Below are 7,859 nucleotides of genomic sequence, written 5' to 3'. Positions count from 1 at the left end.
TGAAAAACAGTCAATACTGAGCTTGTTCTTGCATTTCTGACTTTTTCAATCACAAAAATCTCAGGTTTATAAACTAGTACATGTCATGTCACTTTTATTTTCTTGCAATGACACTGTATGACCAGGTGTCATGTCATCATAACGCAATACAGTGCAGTTTCTAGTTTGGGCAGGGGTTTCTAAAATTACTGCGGTCGCGCTATCTGCACTTAAAAATCTGCTGCGCTTTTGTACTGAGCCTACGGCAGCTTTTGGATGGAGCATTCAAAATGAGTTAGGAAATTCTCATCTATATTGTGAAATAGCGGTGTGATCATTTCCAAGTTGTTTAACTGTATTCAGTCATGTTATTAATAAACAACAGACATAATTGAAGTACTACAGAGTTGTTTGTTCGTTTACACTCAAAAATTTAAACAAAATCCAATATCCAATGAAAATTGTTGCACATATTACATATTCTCCATTCACTTTAATAACAATATAGAAAAATTTATTGAAAAAAAAATCTAATTGTTTTCACAAACCACCTAAATTGAAATATTCCTTGTATACTCCTCTACCTTCATCAATATTCCCAAGAGATTTTACTGTGCCAATATTAAAAAAAAACATTAATGGAAATATCACATCATCTCCATTCACTATAATATCAATATGGAAAAATCAATTTTTTAAAAAAGTCATTGTTTTCACAAACCATCTAAATAGAAATATTCTGCATAAGGCTCTTGATTTGCATCCATATTCCCAAGAGATTTTACATTATAAATATTTAATAAAAATTCCTGGAAATATTACATGATCTCCATTCACTATAATATTAATATGGAAAAATCAATTTTAAAAAATAAATCAAATTGTTTTCACAAACCACCTAAATACAAATATTCTGGATATGCTCCTCTACCGTCATCAATATTCCCAAGAGATTTCACTGTACTAATATTTAATAAAAATTCATGGAAATATCATATGATCTCCATTCGCTATATATTCGATATAATCTTTTTTTTAAAGTCAAATTGTTTTCACAAACCACCTAAATAGAAATATTCTGCATAAGGCCCTTTATTTGCATCAATATTTCCAAGAGGATTTACTGTACTGTGAATGGAGATGATGTAATATTCCAGGATTTTTTTTTATTAAATATTGGTACAGTAAAATGTCTTGGAAATATTGATGCAATTAGAGGGCCTTATCAAGAATAATTCCATTGAGGTGGTTTGTGAAAACAACTAGAATTTTTTCAAATTTATTTTTCCATATAAATATTATAGTAAATGAAGATTATGTAATATTTCCAGGAATTTTTATTAAATATTTATACACTAATATCTCTTAGGAATATTGACGAAGGTAGAGGAGCATATGCGGAATATTTCTAGTTAGGTGGTTTGTGAAAACAATTTGATTTTTTGTGTATATAATTTTTCCATATTAGTATTGTAGCAAACATTATAGTGAATGGAGATGATGTAATATTGCCATGAATATTCACCCATATATGGTGCCAAGGGGTGGAGTTGGGGCGGGATTGTGGGTGTGATCGGCCACCTACGTTCTCTGCAGGATTTGAAACCGTGACTTGTGTTACGACCCAGGGTCGTTGGGAGGTCACAGGGAGTGGTCTGTTGTGCTCTGCTGCTGCTCCTGCCTCTCACCTCTGCACAGGTGCTCCAGATTACGGTGATTGCTCCATGAAGCAGTATAAAAGCCAGACCGTGCATGCGCTCGTGGTGGTCATTGTCTGGTGGTCGTTGCCTGTGGGTCGTCGTCGCTGCCTCGCTCCTCTGCTTGCTCCACCCGATGACGTCCTCCTGCAGGGTTCCATTCCTGCTTGTTGGCTGTGGGCTTCGGACCTCCTGATGGCCTCCTCCTGCGGCGTCCTGCTCCTGCTTGTTGGCTGTGGGCTCCTGACCTCCTGATGGCGTCCACCATGCACCTTTGTGTTTGGGCACTGGATCTTTTGTTTACTTTATTTCATTAAATCTTTCTTTTACGCACGTTACCCAGCCTCTGTCTCCCTCGTTTTGTTGCGGCTTTGAGCCGGCCGTAACAAACGTGGGGGCTCGTCCAATCAAGCGGCGGTGTGTTTGCTCACGTGTGGCAGACGTGAGAGTTTTCATCCGCGTTTTGTTTTGGTTGTGTTTCGGCTTGGTTTGTTGTTTGCATTGATTTGGCGTTTGAGCGCGTCCGTGGAGCAATCCTTTGTTTTGTTTTTTGGTCTCTGGTCAGGATTGTCTGCGTGTCTGGCGGTCGGGGAGTCCCCCGTGACGTCATTGCCCTTATTTGGGATTTGTTTGCGCTCTTGGGGAGACACGGCTGGGAATGCGTTTCGCTTCCTGGTTTGGTGGCGCTGTGAAGTCATCCGTGGTTTTTGGTCTCGTCTGTTTGGGAGACATTATGGTAAGTGTGTTACTTCTGATGTATAGCTTTTGTTTTTGGTTGTAAAAGACGAGGATTATCCTTGTAGGCTTAAGGCTCCGTTCTCACAAGGAGAGCGTGCGCAGTGGGTGGTTTTAGGGACGGAGACAAGCTGCGGGTTGTAGCATCCATTCCCTTTTCCCTTACATCGGCTCGGGGTGTGTGCAGGGCATTTTCGCCACTGCGAGCAACACGTAATTCCCACCGCCACGTCTCCAGAAGACTAGGGAGGAGTTAGCCTAGGTTTTTTTTTGGTCAGATAGCGGATATCCTCGGCTTTGTTTGTTTTGGCTGTACATCAGGTTGTTATCACTTGAGCTTTTTGGTCTCCAGGTTGGTTTGTTGGGCCATGGATGACGTTGTGGAAACTTTTGTTGTGTCGCCAAGCATTGGTAAATTGGAGTTTTGTGATAAAAAGCAGATTTCTGCCATTGGGAGGCATTATCAGGTGGATGTTGGGGATTTAAGAAAAGGTGTGGATCAGATTAGAGGAATTTTGAGAGCTGCTCTGAAGGAGAAAGGCGTGTTGAAAGAGGAGCAAATCGTGGATCCACCTGGGGCATCAGCGGGTGCCATGTTAACTTTTGAACAGCAGAAGGAGTTGTTGCTGTTACGGTCACAAGCTGACGAGCAAAGAGGTCGTTTGGAAATTGAAAAACTGAGGCTTGAAAATGAGAGGCAAAGAATGGAGCTAATCCGTGACGGCAGATTGGAGGGTGACATGCGTCCACAGGGACTGCGTGGAAGTCAATCAGATGATCTGAGTGATCTGCGGCTGGTTCCACGGTTTAATGAGGAGGACCCTGAGAGTTTCTTTTCTCTATTCGAGCGTGTCGCAGAGGCTCGGAATTGGTCGGATTCGACTCGTGTGCTTTTGTTGCAGTGTGTGCTGGTTGGGAAAGCGCAGCAGGCATGCTCTGTTTTGAGTGGTGTTGACGGCGCCCGGTACTCGACGGTTAAAGCTGCGGTTCTAAAAGCTTACGAACTGGTTCCCGAGGCGTACAGACAACGTTTTCGTGGTACGAAACGGGGTGATAAGTCACACTTGGAGTTTATGCGCGTCTTGGTGTCGAATTTTGATTGCTGGTGCTCTTCAGCAGGTGTGAAAACCAAGGAGGATCTGCGTGAGCTTATTTTGTTGGAACAATTCAAGAATTCAGTGTCTGAGCAGATTGCCGTTTATGTCAGTGAGCGTGGAGCTACGTCTGTGGCTGAGGCTGCTGCTCGTGCGGATGATTACCAGCTCATTCACTTGGGCAAAACGTGCGATTTTGGCTACCGTGACAAGTTTAAAAGGTCAGATGGAGCGGAGTTTACGTCTGGTCGTGTTCGTGACTCTGATCAGATCTGCAACTATTGTCACAAGTGTGGACACTGGAAGAAGGATTGTTTTGCACTGAAGTCTCGTTTGAAATCTGCATCTTCCAAGCCTGTGATGTGTGCTGCATCGGCTGTTGGTCCTGGTTTTTCGGAGGCTACTACTGAGGTTGCTCCAGAGTTGAAATCTTACATGCCGTTCATTACTGAGGGCTTTGTCTCTCTTGTGGGCAGTTGTGAGCGTGTGCGTGTGAAGATCTTGCGTGACACTGGCTCGGTTGATTCCTTCATTGTAGCTTCGGTGTTACCTTTCTCTGAAAAAACCTCTCTCGGCACATGTGTGCCTATAGTGGGTATGGGCATGAGTGTTTTGAGGGTTCCGCAACATAAAATGATGCTTGACTGTGATTTCTTTCAGGGTGAAGTCTCCATTGGTGTTCGTCCAGCATTACCAGTGGATGGAGTAGCTCTGATTTTGGGGAATGACATTGCCGGTAGCAGGGTGTGGGCCGGTATTCCCCCTCCAGTCAAAGTAATCAGTCAACCAGGCGAATGCACTCATGAAGATGAAGTTCAGATGCCTGGAATCCTTGGGGCTTGTGTGGTTACTCGGTCAAAGAATGTCAACACGGTCAGAGATGATGATTCTGCTCATGATTTTGCACTGCCTGTTGCTCCGTGGTCCATTTCTCGCAGTGAGCTTGTGAAGGAGCAGGAGGCGGATGGCACCTTGAAGGAGCTCTTGGATCAGGTCGGCTCTCCTTCTGAGGTTAGAAGCCGTTCTCATTGTTACCTTTTGCACGAGGGCGTGCTTATGAGAAAATGGACACCTCAGTTTGAAGGTTTTGTTGGAGAACCTGTTTACCAAGTTGTTGTGCCAGTGCAATTTCGTCAGATTGTCTTGCAGATTTCTCATGACCAGTGTGGCCATCTGGGCATCAGGAAAACGTATGACAGAGTTCTGAGGTATTTCTTTTGGCCTCGACTGAAGAAGGATGTCTCTGCATACTGCAAGTCCTGCCATACATGCCAGATGACGAGTAAACCAAACCAGATTCTCAAGCCTGTGCCTCTCAGTCCGATTCCACCTATTAGTCAGCCTTTTGAGCATCTGCTGATCGACTGTGTTGGCCCTTTGCCACTGTCTTGGTCAGGTGCTAGCTTTCTGCTGACGGTGGTGGAAAAGTGCTCTGATCTGGATTGTTTGAGCTCTACTCCGGAGCGTGGAGCTAAAACTCGGCTTTGTTCTGTCGACTTGCTGAAACCGTTCTTCTCTCCAGACACCAGACTGCAATGGGGGGAAAGCCCGTCAGATGCTCATCCTCAGTGTGTGGCTTCGGCTCCAGTGGTGGCAGAGCTGGGGGCTGGAGATCCGCCTGAGTCGGATGAAGCGGTGGTGTCTGGACGATTGAGGAACAGTGAGTTATTGCGGCAGTTGGACATGGCTTTGGCTTATGTGTGTCTGCGTAAATGCGCTCAGGTTGTTGGTTGGATTAAGGATTCCCTGTGTCTGTTTGGTGAAGTTTCATCATGTAACACCTTGATCAAATACGACAGTGATGTCGGTGATTCACCACCAATTAGGCAGAGGTTCTGGTGGTGGTCCGGTGGTCGTGTCCGCGGACCTTGACCCGCTGACCTTCCTCGGCAACCTGCAGTCGCCAAACCAGCGGCTGATGTGATGGGCCTTTTCCTCCAATCCTACACGTTGGAGATCAGACACATAAAAGGCCGGGACAATGTCATCGCTGATGCATTGTCCAGGTCCCATGTACGTGACTAGGTGGGTTGATGAACACTCTGGAGTCCTACTACTCAACCCAAGAATTATGTAGTATGGTTTTTTTTTCCACTGGTTTTTTTTTTTATAGGTTCTTGGGATTGGGTTAGTTAGGGCCCCTACTCGGGTCCCTTTTTTGTAGGGGGGGGGTGTTACGACCCAGGGTCGTTGGGAGGTCACAGGGAGTGGTCTGTTGTGCTCTGCTGCTGCTCCTGCCTCTCACCTCTGCACAGGTGCTCCAGATTACGGTGATTGCTCCATGAAGCGGTATAAAAGCCAGACCGTGCATGCGCTCGTGGTGGTCATTGTCTGGTGGTCGTTGCCTGTGGGTCGTCGTCGCTGCCTCGCTCCTCTGCTTGCTCCACCCGATGACGTCCTCCTGCAGGGTTCCATTCCTGCTTGTTGGCTGTGGGCTTCGGACCTCCTGATGGCCTCCTCCTGCGGCGTCCTGCTCCTGCTTGTTGGCTGTGGGCTCCTGACCTCCTGATGGCGTCCACCATGCACCTTTGTGTTTGGGCACTGGATCTTTTGTTTACTTTATTTCATTAAATCTTTCTTTTACGCACGTTACCCAGCCTCTGTCTCCCTCGTTTTGTTGCGGCTTTGAGCCGGCCGTAACACTTGGAAATTGCGAACAGCTGTGCGGCGGACTTTTTTTTGGCTCCCGAATTTTTTTTGCGGACAGAAGTTTGCGGTGCTTTCCCACGCACCATTATTGTCAGATTTTCCCGCAGGGTTTTATAGGTGAGGCCCCTGCTCTCTGGTGTTTCATGGAAGGTTTGATTCTGCTATGCTGCGTTTACTGCCTCCTGTACAACCTGCGTACGGCCAGTCATTCTGTTTCCTTCTCTCATTAATAAGATCTGAAGAAAGACCTAATCACAAATCAACATGTCAAAAACAAAAGCAACCGACATCAGAGAAGACAGTCTGTTATCCACAGAATCACCAACAGACACCCTCAAATAACTTTAGACTGATCAAGCTAATGTACCAAATCAACACATACTGACATGTCTTTGGCTGGGTAAAGATGCTCTGCCACCTTTAAAGAAATATATTAAAATACTAACTGTACCATCGACACAAGAACAAACATTACTCAACATCCAAGGTGTGTTAGACACAGAGAACCATCAGTCTCAGGAGTGTTTTCCATTATTTTATTTGTCCAGGAGCAGAGATCAACAGAAATAATCAGGAGACCCTGGTCAGACCCTGGTGCTGGCTCTAGCTGGTGGTCCAGTGTCCTCTAGAGAAGCGGAGAGAAGTCTCAGGCTCTGCGGCATCTGAAAACGAGGCTCTGCTCCACAATGTCCCAGAAGAGGCTCAGCAGTGTGACTGTCTGCCATGTCCACAGAGACAAGCTGGGGAGAAGACAAGGAGGACAGATGTCATGTCTTCATTGGCACTTCAGAACGGCAGGACAATGTTTTTGGGCACTTTTGAAAATGCAGATGTGACCTTGTAGCCTACAAATCTGGACCTGTAGGACTTCCAGTCCTCACAATTGCAGTTCTGTTGGGGATGAAATGACAGTTTGAGTCTGTTTAGCTCTGTTTTCTATGTTCACTGTTAAATGTCCAGTGAGCTGTGAACCAAGGGGCAGTCATCTCTACATGTATACACACACACACACACACACACACACACACACACATATATATGTATATATGTATATATATATCTATATATCTATATATCTATACATATATACATATCATCTTACAATTAATTGTGTTTCTTTAATGAATTAAAGCATCTTTGATGCATTTTTCCTCATTACAGTTCAAATATAAAAATATGAAATTCATCCTTCAATAAAACTCGAATTTCTTTTTAATCAAAAGCAACAGGTCCCCCAGGGACGATCAGTCTGTTAATGATGATGAACTTTAGCTGAGGTTCTACTACAATGAGGCTAAACAGCCTCAAAATGTTGCTGTTAGCATGTTGAGAGTAAAGTTCTTCAGGACATATCCACCTTTCAAAACAAACTACCGCCTCTTGCATAATGTTTATAACATGGGATAATCACAGGGTTAAACTAGCAACCAAGTTTTCAAACTCACCACAGGTGTTGCAGAAGAAAGAGCTGCTCTGGGTTGGAGCTTCCACTGGAACAGACGCACATTTACAGCAGAGGCACATTTCTTTATTTTTTTTTAATCCTCTTGTACATCTGTTAACATCTCTGCCGCCAGCGGATGGTGCGTTCACGAGCGTCGGAATGTTCTGCATTACTGAAAATAACCGGGGTTACAATGGCTACACGTGAAGGATTTGTGTGTGGTGGAGAAAAAAATTTCCCTGGCAAAAAGTGTGGGGGGGG

This window comes from Salarias fasciatus, chromosome 4, assembly GCF_902148845.1.
Source record: "Salarias fasciatus chromosome 4, fSalaFa1.1, whole genome shotgun sequence".
Lineage (NCBI taxonomy): Eukaryota > Metazoa > Chordata > Actinopteri > Blenniiformes > Blenniidae > Salarias > Salarias fasciatus.
This window is presented reverse-complemented; position numbering follows the sequence as displayed.